Here is a 22,336-nt window from a genome sequence, read left to right on the forward strand (position 1 = left end):
TTCCCTCCACCCTTGCCCTTCATTGCTCCCACTCATGTCCAGGCTGTTCATGTAGATCTCAAGGACTGAGGAATCTGGATGCAGACATCCACGGCTAGGCTCCGGGTGGAGCACTGGGAGTCTAATTAGTGAGAAAGAGGAGGGTTTATATGAGTGAGAATTGTTGAAACCAAGGTTGGATAAAGCACAGGGACAAATAACCAAATGAATGGAAACACATGAACTATGAACCAAAGGCTGAGGGGCCCCCAACTGGATCAGGCCCTCTGAATGGGTGAGACAGTTGATTGGCTTGATCTGTTTGGGAGGCATCTAGGCAGTGGTACCAGGTCCTGGGCTCATTGCATGAGTTAGCTGTTTGAAACCTGGGACTTATGCAGGGACGCTTGGCTCAATCTGGGAGGAGGGGATTGGACCTGCCTGGACTGAGTCTATCAGTCGATCCCAGTCCTCGGGGGAGACCTTGATCTGGAGGAGGTGGGAATGGGAGGTGTGCTGGGGGGAAGGGGAGAGGGGCACGAAGGGAGAGAACAAGGGAATCTGGCTATGATGTAGAACTGAATAGTACTGTAAAATAAATAATAATAATAATAATAATAATAATAATAATAATAAAGATTTTTTTAAAAAGAAAGAATCCCATGGGAACACCAAGCTACTCAGCCATAACATATATGCTCCCATCAGTTGCTGGGTGAAGTCTCTCTGTTCACTTTGATGATTCTGCTAGACTTCAGTCCCAGAACACTCTGCAGGCAGGACAAACTGTAGGTTGAATGTTTTATGGATGTGTTCGTGCCATAATCCCTCCTTGAAGCCTTCCCTGGTGACAAAAGATGGCCGTTTCAGGCTCCATATCCCCCATTACTAGGAGACTTTGCTAGGTTTACTCTTGTAGATTCTATAAAAGAAAGTTAGAGAAAAATAATGGGACTGTTGTTTGAGCAAAAAATAACAACCCTAAAATAAAATATTCTATTTTACAGCTCTTATATTTATTAATGTATAGTGAAATGGCATGATTAAAATCAAATCAAATAATGTACTCTAACCAAATTAAAGGGGGTATGTGGTATGGTGAGAATGTGCTTGATAGTGTGGGTGTGTGACTCTGTCTGTGTGTATTGAGAAAAAAGTTAATTCAAAATTAATCACAGACCTAATGTAAAGTTTTAAACTTTGGAATGTATAGAAAAACAGACATAGGCCGACGAGATGTCTCAGTCAGAAAAAAATGCTTCTTATGCAAATGTGAGGACCTGAGCTCAGTTTCCCAGAATCCATGTAAAATCTCTGCATGATAAGACATACTTGTGTCCTCACAACTGGTGTTGATAGGTACATATGGATCACTGAAGCTCATTAGCCACTCAGTCTGTTTGGATCAATGGGCTGCAGGTCCATTGACTAGCCCTATCTCAAAGACTAAAGGTGGGAAATGATCAAGGGAAGAAACTTCTGTCAACCTCTCGTTTACACATGCATGTGCACAGATATGTACCTGCACATAAACACATGCTCACACCTACACTACCAAGCACATTCACACCACATCACATCACATATCACAAGACATACCAAAAATGGGAGTGAAGATCTTTATAACATATCTAAAGTGTTTGTATATACAGATTAAAAGTACAATTCACAAACATTTGTAAATTTGGTTTTACTATGAAAATAACAACACTTTGAAACACATTGCTGAGAGACTAAAAAGGAAAGCAACAGATTGAGGAGAGGTATTTGCATATCATATAAACAGTAAAGGTCTTGTAATCAGATTAGGAGAAGATTTTATTTCAAAATTTGATAATAAAAAAGCAAACAAGCCAATAAAATACCCAAATTTATAAACATTTTATTGAAAAAGAGATAAGGATCATAAATAAGTAAATATAAGGGTATAAAACCTCAGTAGTCAAAAGACATATGTAAATTAAGACTACAGGAAAATCCTCCCACACTCTTATTAGAATATCTGAGACCTTGCACAGAAGCCATATCCAGGGCTGGGGATGGGGTGATGTCTTGTGTTAGAGTTCTCATGGAGTCCATAGAAAAGAATACCAACCTTTCTGGACAACAGCTTGTTGATTTTCTAAAATGTTAAGCATTTACCCAACACAGCATCCAACTATGCTATTAGTATTTATCCAAGAGAATTGAAATCTGATGGACCTATGGAGGCTTGTTATGAATATTGATGTCAGATTTATGTATAACAGATGAAATATGAACACATTTTGTAGCCCAACAAGATGTGAATTGATAACGAGAATGTGGTATAACGACACCACATTATTATTCAGAAATAAATCAATAGACTGCAAGAATACATGATGTATTAGACCATAAATATAAAATAATAGAAGTGTCATCAAATAATATTGGATTGGTTGTCTGCATTTGTGGTGTTGAGGAGAAGAGAAGGTAGGGAAAATATAGAGGAAGCTTTTAGGTTGATAGCTGTTATCTACTGAGTTTTTTCCCTGCACTGTACTTTAGGAAGTATTCACATATGGTTATAATTCAGTAAGTGTTTTATAAACAGAAAGGAGATGGAGAATAGACAGAGAAAGAGGCACCAAAAATTAAAAAAAGAAAGAAAAGAAAAGCAATTAATGTAAGCTTGAAAAATTGGAGAGGATTACATGCTTAGATTATTTAATTCCTTGTAAATTCTGAAGACTAAATAAATATCATAGAATAAGTCTGAATTAACGTATTGGACCATATGATTTTGGTACAAAAGTACAGAAAACATATTAGAAGTCAGTTTAATAGCTTTTTTAATATCATTTAATAATGGTTTTTAAAAGCTCTCTGTAATTGTCTTACGGCTATTTTGCTGTGATGAAACACTATGACCAAAAGTGACTTGGGGATGAAAGAGTTTATTTCACTCCATAGTTCCATATAACAGGTCATCATCCAAAGCTGTGATGGCAGGATCTCAAAGCAGGGCAGGAACCTGGAGGCAGGAGCTGATGCAGAGGCTACAGAGGGGTGTTCATTACTGGCTTGCTCCTTATCCCTTGCTCAGTTCTCATATTATAGAACCCAGGGTTATCTACCCAGGGATGACTCCACCCATAATGGGCCAGGCCTTCCTCCATCAATCACTAATTAAGAAAATATCCTACAGGCTTGCCAACACCCCAATATTATGGAGGTTTATTCTCAATTGACAGCCTCTCAAGTTCCTCCACATGTCTCTCTCTAGCTTGTGTCAACTTGACATAAAAACTAACCAGTACAGGAATGTTTGGGGGCAGCTCACAGGGTGGTTGGGAAAAAGGGGAGCATTCTTCTTTCTGCTTTTTTCTTTTGTTATCAAGTCACTGTAACAATTCACAGATCTGATTTGCCATTTTCATTATTCACCAAATGTGAGAAAGTACCCAAGAGATGCAACGTTCCTTCAACTTCAATATCATCCATACATTAGATTAATTTAACACTGTAAATAAAGAAAATGTAGCTGGGTGGTTTGGGAATCATGAATAAATGTAGAAACCCCTTAGAACAAACCAAAATCAAATCAATGAAGTTTCCATGGTTCCATGTGCAAATGCTCAGATTAAATTATATTCAGAATCTTTAGCTGATTGGATTAATAAAACAAGACATGAAACCACTGAATTGGATGTCTTGTGAGATTCCAGTATGCAAGTATCAGGTGACTGCTGCTACCTGATGAATATGAGACAGAAGTCAAACTTACTAGGAGCAATCCCCATCATTCCATAATGCTAGCTGATCTAAACCTGGTTTTGTTTTTGTTTTTGCTGTTATGTGTTTTCTTTGTACCCTGTTAGGTAACATCTAAGAGTAGATCCTCTACTCTTCTGAAGACCCCCGTCTCAAAACCTTATCAAAAATCATTGTATAATTGAATTTGGGGACAACTCTTTACAGGTGTTATGGTAACTCACTAGTTTTGAAAATAATGAATGCCCACACCAGTCTCAGATCATGGGGGTACTCGTTGACATCTTTCTTTTCTTAATGCATGTCTTCTATCAGTAAAGAAGCATTAAAAATAAGCCAGAGAATAGAGTCGCTGCCCTGCAACCAGGTGTAGGATCCAAAAAGAGCCACAGAATCTGAGCTGTTTCTGGCTGCTCTCCAAGCCTGACCTTTCTGATTTCTCTCATCTTCAGCTGTGGCTTGCATCCAGCCAGCTCTTATGGAGGAAACCAACAATCTTCTTTCACTTATTTAGAGTTTTTGAAGTCCCTTAAGGGAACTGAAAACTCATGCAAATAGTTAAACTCCTGCTGAGGCTAAAATACCATTTCCATAGTTTATTAGGCAGATAAGATCACACAGATTTTATTTTTAATTCATTTGAAGAATTTTTTTCTCTTTCTTTCTCTAATGCACACACAAACACCAATTTTTCTCTTTGTAGTACATGGATATTCCTATCAGCTCATTCTTAAGGGAATAAAAAAAATACAAATATGACTCAAAATCAGGTAGAGAAAAAACATTGCAGATATAATAAAATAATTATGATGATTCATTTTCAATGGGAATTCTCCATGTCCTTTTCAATTCTTCACAAAATAGAATATTTATGTAGATGTATTCAAGCAAGCTGAGCATATACAGCTTAACAAAAGCAGGGGGTGGGGAAGTATCTCAGTGGGTAACAGGGTAACAGTATTTGCTGCAGAAGCATGAGGACCTGAGTATGAGTTTCCAACACCATGTGAAGAGCTAGTCATGTTTTCAAGCATCTAGAAACCCAGGGCTATGGGGAACAGAGACAGGAGGACCTCTGGGGCTTGCTGGATGTCAGATCAGTCCTATGTTCCGTGAGGCTATTTCTTCATGGAATACAGGTGAGAGCAATAAAAAAGGACCATGTCCTCTGGCCTTTCACACATGCATGGGCATTTGTATCTGCACACAAACACATGTGCATTCACCACACACACACACACACACACACACACACACACACACCAAACACATACATCATGCACATAATCATACACATATAGTACATACATGCATAGGTACACAACATACACACAACAAGCACACTGTACACCACCCTCCCACACACACATATACCACCCCCCCACACATACATACGCCACACATATATATCACACACATAATCATACACATATAGTACATACATACATACACAACATACGTACAGTACATTACACACAAACACACATACACAGACACACACGTACACACGAAAGCAGAAGGCTTATTCAAAGCTGACATTCCACTGTCACATTTCTGAATTGACTCAGGATTGAACTGCTGTCCAAACAAAACTGAGCAGATAGATTCTCCCTTGGAAGCACATGGAATTGTTTGCCACCATCAGCCGCCCTTCCCTTTCCCTTCCAGATGGTCTGCATCCTCTAAAACAATTTGTAAGACAGTTTCTCACATGCCCATTTCAATTAAGTTTCCTGAAATATGAGCCATGTTGTTGGCTTTTATCTCACCAGGGTGTTGCCTTTCTTGTTAATCTAGAAGACAAGGTCCACAGTGTGTTGTATAAAGGTTGAGTATCTATCTCTTGGCCAAAATGCCTGAACCTACCTGGATACAATAGTGCATTCATGAAATTGCAGCATTTGGGAGCCTGAAGCAGGAAGGTCATGAGTTGAGTTAAGCCCAGGCAATGTAGTGAGCACCTCTCTTAAACTAACTAACTAACTAACTAACTAACTAACTAACTAACTAACTAACTAACTAAGTACTGTGAGAAGAAGTTCTTTAAACATCAACATTTTTCAGGTTTCATAGTAGTTGCTTACATAATAAAGTTTCTTAGTGGTAGAACCCAAGTCTAGATATAAAAATTATTTAGGGCAAAAATTTAGTTTTCTACAATGTTTTTAGTGCCACTGTTTTTTACAGTGGCATTGTGTAGTTGCTCAAAAAATTTCAGATTGTGGAGTGTTTGGGATTTTGAATTTTTAGAGACCAGATGCTCAACTCGTAGGATAATGTTCTAGATGCTGACACCGTGCTTAAGGTGACCTTCAATTTCCTCACATGAATATACAAAGTACTGCTCCCCAGTGCTCAGCACTCCCATTTCAACACCTCAACTCCATCTTTTTCCAGAATGTAAAGGGCCTGTGGAAGGCCCCAGCTCCGGGTGGTCTCTACATGACATTGCCTATGGGACACATGTTCAGACTTAGAAAAGCTGTTTTTTTCTTTTCCTTTTTTGTGAAACTCAGATCCCCCTGGAAATGAAGATCATTCTTTACCATCTGCCTTAGAAACCCAGATGCTCAAAGAGGCTGGAAATTCAGATTCCTGTACAAGAAATGTATGGAAAAGGAAGACAAGGAGTTATACACTGCACAGGCGCTCTCACATCTGGTTGATAATTTAGTACATCAGGGTGAATCTTGGTCTTATTGGTCTGTGGAGAAATGCTTCCGTGTCCCCGGGCCATTGGTTCCCACTGCTTCATAGCTCAGCTGTGCAGCTACAGCAGATGACATGGAGCACCAGGTGCTTGCCATCTAGGGAACTTGAAGTATAAAGCAGAGCTCCCAGGGTGGGGGTAGATTTAAGAATATTGCAGCCTAGGGAAACCATTCTTCAAAGGAAAACCCAGAACATTGTGCCAGCCAAAGCAAACAAAAGACTTAACTCTATAAACTGTAATAGGAACAGAAACAGTGATCCAGGCCTCCATGATTTTTCTTGAATCAAAATACTATTCACAGCAATGCCACCAGCAGCATATCAATGCTGTGCTCTACATCAGTGGTTCCCAACCTGTAGGTCACGACCCATTTGACCATCGAATGACCCTTCCACTGAGATCACCTAAGACCACTGGAAAATACATATATTTACATTATAACTCATAACAGTAGCAAAGTTACAGTTATGAAGTAGCAACAGAGAAAATAATTTTATGATTAGGGGTCACCACAACCTGGGGGAACATATATTAAAGGGTCTCGGCATCAGGAAAGTTGAGAACCACTGCTCTAGAGGCAGAGAGAGCTAAATTCAAACTGTTATGCATGTCTACATGTGATCTCAAATCTTAGGCCTCTAAGTCAATTTTTGTGCTTCCACTCATGCCACAGGTTTGACCCAGCTGTAGCATGGAGACTGGGTATAAGGAGAAATTGAACTAATGCAAAAATAATGCAGCCCCAGCAATGGACTATCTACTGGATGCTCAATAAAGGTCAATTTTCCCTGTCTGAATAAGTCACATTTCTTTCCAGTTTCTTCTCAAAATTAAGGCTTCTCAGTTAATAGTAATTTGAAGGCACTCTGGAACTGAATTTGTGTGCAGTGTAACCTCTTTGGCATCAGGCCCATTCCCAGAATGCTGTGCTTTCTCAGTAGTGTGACTGTAACAGAAGTCTGAAGCCAGGACACTCTCCCAAGGAGAGATTAAACACCGAATTCATTATGGCAGTTGGAAGGCTGCAATATTGTTTTTCTAGAGGGAGAGATTTATGGCTGCACTTAATGAATGCTAATAGTTTTCTTATCAGTGGTTAGCAATACAAACATTTTTGTGTATGTTAAGGTTAAAGTAAACTTTCAGAGTAGCCTTCCAGAAGTTGAAAGCTAATGATTAGTTCTTGACAAGCTTGGCTAATAACAGGAGCTCCTGGAAGGCTGCACAGGTCTGGTTCAGCCAGAATACATTATTCTTCAGTGTTTTATGATTTCACATCTGTCCTCTCAGAACTGGGCTGTCACAAAAATGCTTGCAGCTTTTGTGCTTTTTTTAAACCTCTAGGCAGTTGTACTCCATTGCCAATGTAATCTGGTTGTTCAGTAAAGGGAAGCCGGATGCTTTCCTAACCATGTTAAAAAAAATGTTCACCTAACTGAAATTTGTATTGCAAATAGAGTCCAATTCAACAAACACTTATTGGGTGATTACTTTCTATAGAAAAATGTTATTAGGCATTTTTGATGCAACTTTGTCATTTAAAGCTCCTATTCTCTGTGAGTTTTAGCTTCTGTGGAAGCTAAAAGGGAGTAGGGAGTAGGCAAAAGTAGGTGAAGATAGTGTGTGCAAGCCTACATCTTACTTAAGAGTCTTATGTACTCAACCCTGAATGTTCTGGGAACCATCTATGAGATGGTGGTAGACACATAAGACTGGGAGCTCAGACCAAAGTGTTTCCAAGATATGATATGTTGTGGGAAAACCATTTTGTATTCTGTGAAGATGTGTGTCTGCCTAAGGCACCTTCTGATTGGTTTAATAAAGAGCTGAATGGCCAATAGCTAGGCAGGAGAGGATAGGCAGGACTTCCAGGGAGAGAAAGGAACACAGGAAAAACTGTGGCACATGGGATTAAGCCAGTGAGACTTGGAGGGAGTTGGATGTACAGTGTGGAGGAGAGGTAACGAGTCAGAGGGAAGAACATAGATTAGTATAAATGGGTTAATTTATCAGAGCTAGTTGGGAACAAGCCTAAGCTAAGGCCAAACATTCATGATACTAAGTCTCTACCACTTAGAGTCCTAGGAGCTCAGCCAGATAACTACATTTAATAGTCAGCCTCCCTCTAGCTCACACCCAGACACCTCCTACAGCAATTATGACTCAAAACCATAAAAGTCAGACATTTAATGTAAAAAAAATGTATTACCCTCCAAATGACCTATAGTCTGATTTGTGTTGAACTTCATTGTTTCTTCTTTCAAGAAAAAGAAATTAACAAGGGAAAGGGATGAGTGTGTCCTCATTAGTGTAAAAGTTCTCAGTGCTGGTTTTAAGAACTGCTCTCATCCTAGACATGATCTTACTTAGAGGATATTAAAGAGCATCCCTGATTGATTGTGATTCTTCATTTTTGGTATTAGCATGATGGTATCTGCTCTGTTGGATGATCAGTAAGTAGTTGAACTTTAGTTTATGAACTGAAAAATCTCTGCCAGTACCACACAATTAATAGATACTTTCTCCTTTTCAGGGGACAAATTAAATTAACAAATCGTGACTGATTCCTAGTATACTAAAGTGAGTCACATCGAGAACCATGTGGAGATTTCCCTGAAGATAAATCCCACACCTTGCAATGAATGGAACATGGCTTCCCTGCCTAGTGCCTAATGCTGTTGCTTAGTAATTGACAGGTTTGGCTGCTGACCTCCCTGTCCTGGTGGTAAAAGTGTGGGGAATGAGTCCCAAGGCTGGCAATGATTTCTGTACCCTGTCAAATAATAGGTGGCTGAGTTTTTCTTTTTCTCTTTTTTTCTTTTTGGCATAGCTGTAACCCATACAAGTTGAACATAGAGGGATTTATTTTACGTCAAATTTTCCAAGTTTTCAGTCCAGCCTTTGGCTCCAGATGACTCTGGGTCTGTAATGAAGAACATGGTGGTGCTAGAAGCATGTGATGGAAGGGAATACTTTCCTGATACAGGTCAGGAAGCAGAAAGAGATGATAGATCAGTAATAGGATATTGTCCTCCAACCCCAAGGATACAATGCTAGTGACTCACTTCCCCCAATGAGGCTTCACTTCCTAAAGTTTACATATTCTCAAAATAGTGCCACAGAGAGCTGGTGGTAAAGGGTTTAATTCAGGGTACTGTAAGAGGTAGCTCTCTTATTTAGGGTCTCTATATCTGTGAAGAAACACCAAAACCATGGCAACTCTTATAAAGGAAAACATTTAATTGTGGTAGCTTGCTTACAGTTCAGAGACTTAGTCCATGATTGTCATTACAGGGGGCATGGCATCATGCAGGCAGACATGGAGCTAGAGAAGAAGCAGGGAGTTCTTACATCTTGACTCACAGGCCACAGGAATTGGACTAAGATACTGGGCATGACTTAAGCATACATGAGACTTCAAAGCCTGCCCCCACAGTGATACACTTCCTCCAGCAAGGGCACACTTCTAATAGTGGCACTCTCTTTATGGGCCACTTTCTTTCAAACCACCATAACAGCTTATATTCAAACCATTTCAGTGTGGATCAGAATCTCACAAGGAAGAGTCAGCTGTTGTGAGCAGAATTCTGTTTGCCCTCCATTCCCTAACAAAATATGGCTGGTCTAGATTTGTTTGAATGAGAGAAATCACTAAATTTTCCTAGCAGAAGAAATATAAGGAATGTACATAAAATGTAAGAATTACTTAATTCTAGTTTGTGTAAGCAAGCCAAGAGATTGAGAGTAAGACCTTCTGATTTGTCTTGGCTAGCAGTCTTCAAGTGTCTGCCTTATTGCCTGTTTGTGATACCAGAAATCCTATTATCTCTCTCTCTCTGTCTGTGTGTGTATGTCTTTCTCTCAATCTCTCTGTCTCTGTCTCTGTCTCTCTGTCTCTCTTTCTCTCTCTCCCTTCCCACCTCTCTCCAACAGAGTGAGTGAAGTTCCATGAATAAATTGGGAAACTCAGAACTGAGAGGTTTCTGAAATGTTCTACCAGCAACTTTGGCAGTGATTGAGAAGAAATGACTGCGTTGACTACAGTGAGGTACTTCCTTTATTTGGTATGGGCTCATTGGAGGTCTTTAGTTATATAATCAACTGCTTGCATGGTTAAGGCTCATTTTTTGAAAAGTCATAAGAAATATCTCTAAGTTTCATCTTGCTAATGGAAAGACTCCAAGTACAGGGACATCCTCAGGCAAATGACCTCCTTCTTACTTGCTTTAACATTTAAAGATAGCAAAAATACAGGAGTAATCTTGAGTTATGGCATGAACTACAAACAGAAGTCATGCCCAAAGCTCTTAATTCAGGGAAGACCCAAAATTAGGCTCAGGTGAGGGGGATTCTTTTCTACTTCCTGCTGATAGGAAGGAATGAACCTGCCTCAGCATATGTGGGGGCATACAAGGGGCCTTCCCCATGCTAGTTGAAGGTGCTCCTGGGCTCCAAGCATTTAGCAGTGAAGAGTACATCTTGGTCTAACCTCAACCACAAGATGTGCTGTCCAGCTGTGGTGTTATTGAGATAAGTCGAATAAGAGCTGGATCACATAGGGTCAAGGTCTACTAAGACTATTTACCTTTCTATCTCTGAGACCTCTGCCATGAACTCAGAATCCTTCATGTTAAAAACAACAAAATGCTCCTCAACTACCTCAAAGGGCAACACAGCTCCCAGAGGACCTGGTAGGGCCACTTGACTTGCCTAATTCATTCTTTTCATTTAGATCTTTTAGACACGTGCTGAAACGATGCCCACAGCACTTCATGGCCACATGCCAAGATCACCTGTGACTATTGTGACTATTTCTGCACCAGCTCATATATCCATAGACAAGACTTGCCTTGGGGGAATTGGAGCAGCTGCCAACAGCTGTCTGCAACTGCCACATTGGAAAGCTCCCTCCTCTTATTTTTGCTGCTGTTATCAGTGCTTTGGTTAAATCCATAAGCCAGGGAGGTTTCCAAGAATACAGTGTGCACAGCATCTGTTGTGAATGACAGCCAGAGTGTCAACTTGGCCCTTCAGGAAACATTTGTGTTTTGAAGGCCACCTACTCTATTTGAAAGATGGGAAATTGTCATATCTTGAACTCAACTCCACTCAGTCATTTCTGTTTTAATGAGCCAAACTCTGAGTTATTCTCGGAGGTGGAGTCGTTTTGAAAGTGGAGGGAATTATCTCTGTATGTGTCAAGTTTGTCAAATATCTCAAAGTCACTGGGAATGAGGAAGGCAGAGGCACACAAATTCAAGACAAATATAGAAACTTGACAATAAAGCCAATTGAGTTGCTGAATCTTTCACCTTCATAATCTGCCAGAACTTGAAGACAGGAAACTCCGAATGCGGAAGGTGGGATGAAAGTCTACCTGGCTCAATGCAAGAGAAACTTCTGCTTCAGCACTCTTCGTTTGTGTCTTTCCTCGACCTGATGCTACTCCCCTTCAATCTGAGCCAAGCAAGCCAAGGGCAGTGGCAGGTTCAGGGGCTCATGGGCCAGATTTGCCTGTAAGGTGGAAGCTGTATCCAGACAGGAATCCTCACATGCCGTTCTCCAACTCTCTGTCAAGGTGTTTCCTCGCCATCCATTCAGAGTCCCTGTGAGGAGAGCAGCACCTCCAGGCTGCTAAAAGCAGATAAACACCCGTTGTTTTACAAGAGCTGGGTGGGAGAGCGGGTGTAAACCTCTTTGCACTACACAAAGGAAGCCTGATAATAACAAATTGCCTTGTCAACCACAAGAGATACTTAGTTATTAATGGAAATAATAACAGATTCTATTAGCTTTGTACACTATAATCAAAGGGAGATCAAAAGGAACCGATATTACAAATAGTTAACAGTGAAAACACACTAATGAGATAAAAACCACTTTCATCCCTCCCTTCCCAAATGCACCAGTGGAATAATTATTGATAATAAATACAATTCTTTAAATGTAGACAGTATTTTAATGCCAAAACTCTAGCCACACAATTGAAGCTTTTCCTTGTGACATAAAATTATTTTTTTGGGGGGGTGTAGGAAAATAATAACATTCTGCTGGTGTTACAGGAGAACATGAGTAGTAGTTAGCTAACTGATTGGTGGGCACAGGCTAAAGTACCATGGCCTTTGGTTGCCACTGCAAATATGTCAGCAAAGAGTCATCTCAGTTGTTAATATCTGAAGCAGGATACAGGAATGAGTGGGAGGAGCCCCTCCCTGGCTATCACTTAGATGTTATTGCTATCACAATGTAGCCCAACTTTCCTCACCATTAACTAAGCTCCCTGCTACTTTGAAGCCCTCTAAAAATATTTGCCTTCCTGGGAGGCAAATGAGTATTTCATTCACTTTTTCTCTCTTAGAAGAAATAATAATAATAATAATAATAATAGTGATGATGATGGTGATGGTTGGACATGACTGTTTTAGTCTTACAAAGTCTTGACTTGAAGTTTCACATTCTGTAACATTTATGACATTCTGCAGGTATAGAACATTTGTGTCTTAACTTGTTTATTTTACCAAGGCTTTTAAATAACCCTAGTAGAGTGAAGGCAGTATGTCCAACATAAAAGGAGAATATCTGCCCAAGCCTCATACTGGCATATAATCTTAAAATGGGAAACAGGAACTGACCTTTCATTCAAATAAATGGGCAAATGCCTAAGAGCTCCTACATGGATCATCTGATTACCTATGAACTCATAAATATTGATAAATACATTTAGTTTCTTTTTTTTTCAATTAGAGGGAAATACTTCTTAGTTTTCCTTTATCAGAATGTGAGGTAAGCAGTTATAAAACACTGTGTGGAAAGATGAAATTATGATTTTGTTTACCAATAACAATACTAACTAAGTTTCAATAGTAGTGTTTCAGTCTTTCAGTAAGGAGTGAAAGCGAAGTGTAGGAAGAAAATGAGAAATATCATTAGAAAATAAGGAGCCAAATGTTTTCAATGAGAGTAGAAATACGGAGTCTTAGGAGAAAATACACTGTTTGTGAAGCTGGTTCTTTCAGGTCAAGTCTGGACCTGGTCCTGGCTCTCCACTCATAGGACTGGGCAACAGGGACAGGGTATAGTGAGGAAAAGATAAATGATAGAGCTCATGCTGCATGAAACATTTGGGCCTCATTTCCTGCTACGTGTCTTTCTTCTCTATCCATCTTTATCTGGGCAATGAGACAAATGGGATGTGTTACAGAAGCATTTGTCCAGTGGAACAAAGCAGACATGCTAAAAGGACAGGGAGTTGTTTAAAATCAAGAACTTCAGAATGAACAATGAGAGCAACAGACTGTAGTACCTTAAGTAGAACAGGAATGTTTGAGTCACATTGGCTAAATAAATAATGAAACAAGGCAGGAAAAATGTCTACCACTAGATACATTGTCCACTCAGTAAAATTAGTTTATATATAAAAATTCTTCCTGATTTGCCTTGGAGTGGAAAATCTGGCAGATGCTATTGTTCACACATGGTAGAATTTAGTAACATCACTAAGCAGACAGATTGTCTCTGTGTATCTTCTACTGTGGTGCACAAGAGGACAGAGCTCATGATTGTGGAATTCCTGCTCAAGTTGTCTCATCCAGATCAAATCCTGAGGACCATCACAGAATCCTACATTGGGGGACTTTCTAAGAACAACTGTCCTGTACTATTCAAAAGTATCCACTCAAGAAGACAAGCAAAAGATGAAAGACATTATTTTTTCAGGCTGAAGGCTGTCAAAGAAATCTGACAACTAAAGACTGTATAGGATTTTAAATAGATTTACCAATGCTCAGAAGATATTTGAAGATGAACAGAAAATTTTATTTCTCTTTGAATTAGACTACAATATTAATCTCAGTATTGATTTCTGATTTTGATGGTTATACTGTCATTTTCTGGGAGCATTTACTTATTTTAGCATATGCACATTGGCATACTAATTAACAGGTAATAAGACACGTGTCTGAAACTTTCTTCCCAGTGATGAGGAAAAATACAACAATATGTGTAAGAAGAAGGAGCAATAAGATCAATGTGCCAGGATATTAACACTGGGGAAACTGAGTGTTTTAAACTGAAATGTATGTCTCCTCTAAACTGTATTGTCAATTTCTAACTCCTAGTATATGTATGGTCCTTTATTATCTGAAGAACTTAGTTCCAAAATCCCCAGGGATGCTTAAAATTGCAGTTCTCATAATCTCTGTTTATAGTATTTTTCTTATGCATACATACCTATAAGTAAGAAGTTGACAACTGTAAGTAATAAAATAAAATAATTATAGCAAATACAACAATTATAATAAAATGCATATGAGTGTGCTGTCTCCTTCAAAGTATCTTACCTTTTCTCTTAAAGGAAGCACTTTATGGCTTTTCTTTAGCATATCTGAGCTACCAGTGTGAGATTCTGATGCTTTGAGCCCGCTATTAAGTAAAATAAAGGTCATTTGAACAGACACTACACAATTACAATAGTGGATCTAATAACTGAGGATACTACTTCCATAACTAAGGACTAGGTTCGGTACCCAGTATGGAAACACTGGATAAAGAGACAGTGTGTGTTCAAGAAAAGACAGAGCAGAACAGAACAAGACATCATTACCCTACTTAACAACTTAAAACTCCCTCACTGTTTTTTCTAGAAATTTCCATTTAATATTTTTAGAGTGTGGGTAATAATGAAAAATGGAAGGGTAAATAAGGGCAACTTCTGTATACACAGTGACAGGACTTTTAAGAGAGTTTGGGTGATGGAGCCTGAAGAAGTCTGACTAGCATCCTTATAAAAATAAGACATTTGGATGATTGAAAAATCACCAGGGAACTGGGCACAAAACAGAAAAGCAGGGGAAGGACACATTTAGGTGGGGGCCACTACAAGGGAAAGAGGGGAACTCAGGAAAGTAACCCTATCTACATCGATCTACATTGATCTCCAGAACCGCCAGTGTGAAGGTTTGAATGAGACTGCCACCATAGGCTCCTGTATTTAGAGGTTTGGGTCACAGTTGGTGGACTGTTTAGGAAGGATTAGGAGGTGCAGCCTTGTTAGAGGAGGTATGTCATTGGAGGAGCTTTGAGGTTTCAAAAGCCCATGCCAGGACCAGTGGTGTTCTCTTACTGCAACTTGTAGATTAGATGTGTGCTCTCAGCCATGGCTCTAGCACCACGCCAGCCTGCCTGCCACCATGCTCGCTGGCATGATAATCATGGACTAGCCCTCAGCAACTATAGGCGAGCCCCCAGTTAAATGCTTTTGTTAACAAGCAGCCTTGGAAATGGTGTCTCTTCATAGCAATAGAACAGTAACTAAGACAGTCAGTAACCATAGTCTATGGTGCACTCACCTAGTCTGTGGCATTCTGTCGTGAACCCTAGCATATTAGTACAGACCAATGTGTGCATACATACACACATTCATTTTAAGTGTATTACCTCATATTTATATAAAACCACTGTTACAAGGCACAGATCCTAGTGGTCGATGGATTTTGACACATATTGATTTTTTAAACATAATGCCATATTTCATATGGTCTCCTGAAACTGCCTTTTTAATTTAGCAATGTATCTTGGATATTTTTCCCTGTCTATTTAACATTTTTATTATTCTTGTTGATATTACTTTTGATTGACAACTCATAACTATACATTCATGGGTATAATGTATTTTGATATGTTTATTCAACATGAAATGGAAGCTCAGATATCCATCACATTGTGTAACTATCGCTTTTCTGGTGAAAATTTTTTAAGTTTATTCTTGTTTTGAAATGTGCTTTATTAGTGAATATAGCCACATGATTTTCAATAGGTCTCAAATCCTGTTTACCCTTTTCTGTTTACACCTTGGCTCTAACCACTACCTGCCATTCCTTCTACTCATCTATTGATGCACATTTAGGTTAACTCTACCTTAGCTACTCATCTTAATAATTCTGCAATGAACGTGGGCATGCAGATATATCTTCAACGTACTGATTTCATTTCCTTCGACTGTATAGCTGGAAATGGGGTTACTAAATCCTGTGACCTGAAATTTTCAGAAAAAAAAGAGCCACACCTACATTAAAGATTCAGCAGACCCTTGGAATGATTCCAGTACTGTTCAGATATGATACCATCCACTCACTGACTATCTGTGTCTGACTTCATATCCTTGTGACTATCAGATAAAACCATAGGGAGATATATTAACAAACCACAGGCTTCTGACAACCCAAAAACTAATCGTCATCAGATTTGAGACACAGAAGATATTTCTCCATCTTCTAGAATTTTCTCAACAGTTTATTTGAAAAGGACCTTGACTTACTAACTTTCTTTTGTTCTGTGACTATAAGAAACTCATACATCTGTTGTTATATCTGAACATGGTATTTATGGTAGATTGAATCTGTGTCCCCATGCCATGGTCACTCATATTTGGCTCTAGTAAAAATATCTCTATTCTCCTTTGGTATTAAAATTGATTTTGTGTTGATAATCATGATCAAGGAAATAAATGGAGAGAATGAATAAAAGTATATAACTTGCAAATATTCCCTTCTGCAGGATGAAAGAAAATACTTAGAAATCATTTATCTGACAAAGTATTAATAGACAAAATGCATAAGGAACACAAACAGCTCAACAGCAAGAAAACAAATAATCTGATTAAAAAATGGGCACTGGGCCTGACAGATATTTCTCTAAGGAAGACATACCAATGACCACAAGCTAAATGAAAACATGCTCAGCATCATTAATCGTTAGAGTAATGCAAATCAAAACCACAATAAAATATCACCCACACCTGCTAGAATGGCCTTTATCAAACTGACGAAAAATAAGTTCCAGCTAGGACAGAACTCTTGCATGTTGCTGTTGGGAATATAAAGTAGCATTGTCACTTTGGAAAGCAACATGGAAACTTACTCAAGAATCTGCAGACTGGACTCCCATGCAGGCATTCATTGCACTGTTCTTGTAACATTTCATCCCAGTTTGAAAAGAGTTTTAAAATGCTAAAATAAAAAGGAAGCAATTAATTAAAAAGAAAGAAAGCAAGGGAAGAATGAAAGATGATTTATGGCTGAGAAGATCCAATTTTCCTTCTAGGGAATTGTGCTGATAAATAAGAGAATAAGAAGGTAACTACTTTTTGCCTGCTACACTTAAGTCATTTTCAGAGGGTTTTTTTTTGGCGGGGGTTGAGACAGGATTTCTCTGTGTAGCTTTGTGCCTTTCCTGGATCTCCCTCAGTAGACCAGGCTGGCCTTGAACTCACAAAGATCCGCCTGCCTCTACCTCCCGAGTGCTGGGATTAAAGGCATGTGCCACCACCACCTGGCTCAGATTTTTTTTAAAAAAAACAAGGATAAAGCATGTTACACACCTTTCTCCATCCGGTAAAAGTAGCTGTGTAGTAATTAGCAATCCAAAGTAAAATTCACTTTCCGTTGCAATTTGAGGAGCAGGTGGGCATGCCCACCCGGTTCATGTTCTAACATAGTATATTTTTTTTGTCCACATGTTCTAACATAGTATATAAGAGCAGAATATGCATTCTCTTAAATCTATATGTATGGCAATGGCTGTTTGTGTATTATAGCATATTTCCAATGACTACTGTATCAACAAGACAGGATGAAGAAAGATGAAAACATCTTAAAAACATAAAATGCAAACAAAGACAACCAAAGAAAAGTCTGTAGAAGACTTGGAAAAGAAACTAAAAACAATATCCAGGATGTAGAGCTAAAAGATATTCCCAAAGGAAAAAGAAGATGGGTAGGTGTGGTGGCTCATGCCAGTAATTCCATCCCTGTGGAGGCTGAGGCAGAAAGAGTGATGCAACTCTAAGGCCAGCCTGAAGTATAGGGTGAGACCTGTATGAGAGAGAGAGAGAGAGAAAAATAAAAGATCATTTTCCTATGGTCTTCATTCTTCCTCTAGAGTTTCCCTTCCTCCTTGCCACAGGCTTCCTACCTCCGTGTGGCTGACCCCTGTGTTCCTGTAACCCAAATGGACTGGCTGTTTCTCCTGCTCTTCTCCATTTCCTTCCCATGAGCAACTGCTGGGCTTGTGCTTCCCCTGCCCTAGGCTTTTCTTGTAAACACTAATACAATTGTCCTCTAGCTTCTGTTTGAGTCTGTTCTTAAATTCTCTTACTAATGAGACTACGAACCCTAAGAGAAGGCTTTGATTTCCTTGTATCTCCTGGTCAGCATGAGGAAACTCAATTTCCCTCTTTTTCTTTCAGGAGGTATGATATTGTTGATTCATTAACACTGAACTCACAAGCAATGGCACTGATGTGTCAGCCTGAAGCTTACCTAAGTGAAGCATACCTGACAGAGCATTTTCTCTCAAAGACACATCATTTTCTTCTACTCAGAAAGAGCAGACAGCACTTTAATTAACACTGTACTTGAGGGCACAAAAATGTGAAAGACATGCCTTTAAACAAAAAAGGTGGATTAATGAGAGTTAAAACATAAGGCTAAGAGTTATCTTGTTCAGCCGTGGCTTGGAATATGTATATAGGGGAAAAAAGCACTCTTTTGAACCCCTTCACATGTCCATAAATGATTAAGAAAGTTTGGAAAATATTGAATGCTGACTGACTGACATCATAGACAAAATTTTAGCAAGTAGTATAATTTCAAAGATGCAATATTCAAATAATGATGAGATGGTTGGTCATGTGGATGCATACATATGTTATGTGTGACTTTCTTCTTTGGTCATAACAAGATATTTTTGAGCTCTGCAATAGCCAGGACAAGGACAGAAAAAATACAGTGATAGTCAGATCTATGGGAGCTACTCACCTTCCTGGAGAATTTAAGGACCCTGCTTGAAATTCTGGCTATTATCCCTTCCCCCAACTGAAAGTTATCATGGGAGATAATGGAGAATAAAAGAAATGTTGATTGAAAGAAGGAATCTATAATGCATCTTCCATGTGGTCAAAATTCATGATGAGTGGGATTACTAACACCCCTGTAAGTAACCCCTCAACTATCTGTAAGACCACCTAATGAATTCATTGACCTCAACAAGCTCAATCTCTGTCATTGGTCTCAATCTGGGCATTTAAATAGTTGCTTGCATTTCTTCAGGAAAAATTAACAAAATAATGCATTGTGGTGATGTAGATGTAACCAACCGTCTTATTAAATAAGAAACACAGAAACAATGTAAAAGAGAAAGCCGAGAAGTCAGAGCTCAGAGGTAAAATCTCACCCTTCCTCCTGCTGTCCCAGCTTCGCGAAAAGAGACCTACTTCCTGTCGGTTCGTATTTTTAAAGTATGTTGTTCTGCCTTCTCATTGGTTGTAAACCCAAACACATGACTGCCTCGTCACTGTCTGAATGTACAGCCCCCTAGGTCTTAAAGGCATATGTCTCCAATGCTGGCTGTATCCCTGAACACACAGAGATCTTATGGGATTAAAGGCGTGTGCCGCCACCGCCACACTCTTGCTATGGCTCTAATAGCTCTGACCCTGAACACACAGATATCTATGGGATTAAAGGCGTGTGCCACCACCGCCACACTCTTGCTATGGCTCTAATAGCTCTGACTCCCAGACAACTTTATTTATTAACATACAATCAAAATAATAATTCAGTACAATTAGATTATCACCACAATGCATGTCTACTTTTTTTAAACAACTTACCAGCTTCAGTAATGCATAGTGCTAAAACCATAATGAAATGTAAGATTTCAATGATAATAGACAATATTTTACTTTTAATACTTCAAAGTATAATACTTCTGCAGTTGGCTGATGAGTGAGATTCATCAAATGAAAGGTTAGGGGCTTAACATTTCTTATGTAGTCTGAGTCAAGATAGTTTATGTAAGCTAGGCAAGACCTATGAGCTAAATTATGTCTTTCATTACATCAGTATTGGTAATCTGATGAATAATCCATTCAAGATTACTAAATATGATGAATAAAACATCTTTATGTGCCTCAATATGTTGGCAAGAAAATATGAAATCTTAGAACCAAAACCACAGTGAAGACAGACATCTGATAGCGGCAAACTATCTATCTATAAGGCTGACTTGTACTATAAGATAATTTATTAAGTTGTGGTATACTATTACATAGCACAGTGACTACAGATGACAATTATGTGCTGAATGTTTTGATAAGCTGAAGAGTAGATTTCAAAAGATCTCATCATAAAGAAATTGTAAGTGCTTGAGGAGACTGTTAAATATCGGAAGCAAAACAGAGCAGTGCTCTGCAAATGAAGCTAATGTGGATTTCCTTCAGAAATGAGGTTTATTAGAGTCAGAGGGCTTCAAAGCCATGATGGGACCTAGATATGGGAAACAGAGCATTAGACAAAAACAATGCAATATATGGAGTTCTAAATATGTTGGAGCCTTACAGGGAAGGCGTGACTTCCCTTTCCAACCTTAATAGGAGTTTCATTAATTGTGTTAATTAAAGAGAGACAGGAGGAGTGAGAGACAGCTGCCTTAAGAGGAAATGCCAGATACATTTCTTCAGAGAGCCACCTTCATCTCTGGACTGAATCCCAGAGCAGACACCCTTAGTAGTCAGGGACCTATCCCTAGAACACAGGAAAGGTCTGAGCTTAATAACCTTCTAGGGTGGTAGGAAGTTTCCCATTACATGATTGAGTTCAACATAGTGTATGTTACAGAGAGCATGGAGAAGTCAAATATCATAAATTAACACAGTGATTCTCAACCTGAGGTCAAAAGACCCTTTGGCAGGGGTTGCCTAAAAACATTGGATATATCAGATATTTTACATTATGATTCATAACAGTAGCAAATCTACCATTATGAAGTAGCAACAAAAATAATTTTATGGTTGGGGGTCAAAACAACATGAGGACTGTATTAAAGAGTCACAGCATTAGGAAGGTTGGGAACCACTAAATTAAGAGCTGTCAAGTCACAACACAGAGGGCTTTTTAAACTTGCATCCAAGAGAGAGAGATACAGGAAGGCATAGCCTGCTTCAGGCTATGAGATAAGGCCTAAAGGTGCAGGCCTGGATACTAATAAAGTTATATAATTTTAACCTGACTTAAACATTATACACAGCATGCATGTAATAAATACACAAATTAAAATTAAGGAAAAATAGGTAAATTTGACTATAATCAATGAAGCTGGCAAAGCATAGGAAAACAGGGCTAAGAAAAATGGGAATATTAAAAGGCATTCGGAAAGGGTTTAGGGCAGGTGATTCTAGGCTTTGTGGGTATCTGATGCTTTTATAACTTTAAAGATGTTTAAATAGAAATCAATACAGAATGAGAGAATGTGGAATTGGTTTTGTGCAGGTCAGGGACTCTGCAGGTTCAGTCATACTAGCATCCAAGCTTCCTTAAACCAAAGGTATTGTCTTCCAAGAACCCATAGAGAGCTAGAAAGGGAAGAGAATGGTGTCTTGACCCCACTCTGGATGTCAGAAAATCAGACTTGCCTCCTTAAGAAGGTGGAAGCTCCAAGATATTCAAGTTGAAATCTGAGGTGTCTCAAGTCCATGACATTTTCATTCAAGTTGCAAAACATCATAACCCATTGGTAGCTGCAGCTCAGAAACACTATTTGCAGTGTAAATATGCTTTTAAAAGATAAAAATACAAACTATATAAATAAATCAAATGAAAGAAGAGAAGAATAGGAGGAAAGCAACATAAGGGAGGGCAGAAGTTAGTTGGAGGGAGGGGTGAATAGGAAAACAAAACCACTGAAAGGAAATTATTAACAGTAAAAAACACAATATGACCATTGTCATCAAAATTTGGAAAAATTATAATTAAAAACTTACATTATTCCAATGGGGAGACCTCAAGGACAGTATGCTGAATGAATTGTTACATTGCATGATTCTTCCTGTGAGATGTCCCTAGAGTAATCAAA

At 38.9% G+C, this 22,336-nt stretch overlaps 1 long non-coding RNA gene across 3 annotated transcripts in view; it reads right to left on the reverse strand.

The window, feature by feature from the left end:
* Positions 1–276: 276 nt before the first annotated feature.
* The window catches only part of LOC121830784 (uncharacterized), a 29,277-nt gene continuing 7,217 nt past the window's right edge, over positions 277–22,336 (reverse strand). For 2 of the 3 annotated variants that reach the window (XR_013052674.1, XR_006074003.2), the window contains exons 2-3: positions 17,345–17,433; positions 277–901 (exon numbers count right to left, since the gene is read on the reverse strand). This is a non-coding gene — a long non-coding RNA (uncharacterized LOC121830784). Of the gene's footprint in view, positions 902–17,344; positions 19,551–22,336 lie in introns of those variants that run through there. The other variant, XR_013052673.1, reaches the window with a different exon arrangement.

This window comes from Peromyscus maniculatus, chromosome 7 (assembly GCF_049852395.1).
Source record: "Peromyscus maniculatus bairdii isolate BWxNUB_F1_BW_parent chromosome 7, HU_Pman_BW_mat_3.1, whole genome shotgun sequence".
Taxonomy (NCBI): Eukaryota; Metazoa; Chordata; class Mammalia; order Rodentia; family Cricetidae; genus Peromyscus; species Peromyscus maniculatus.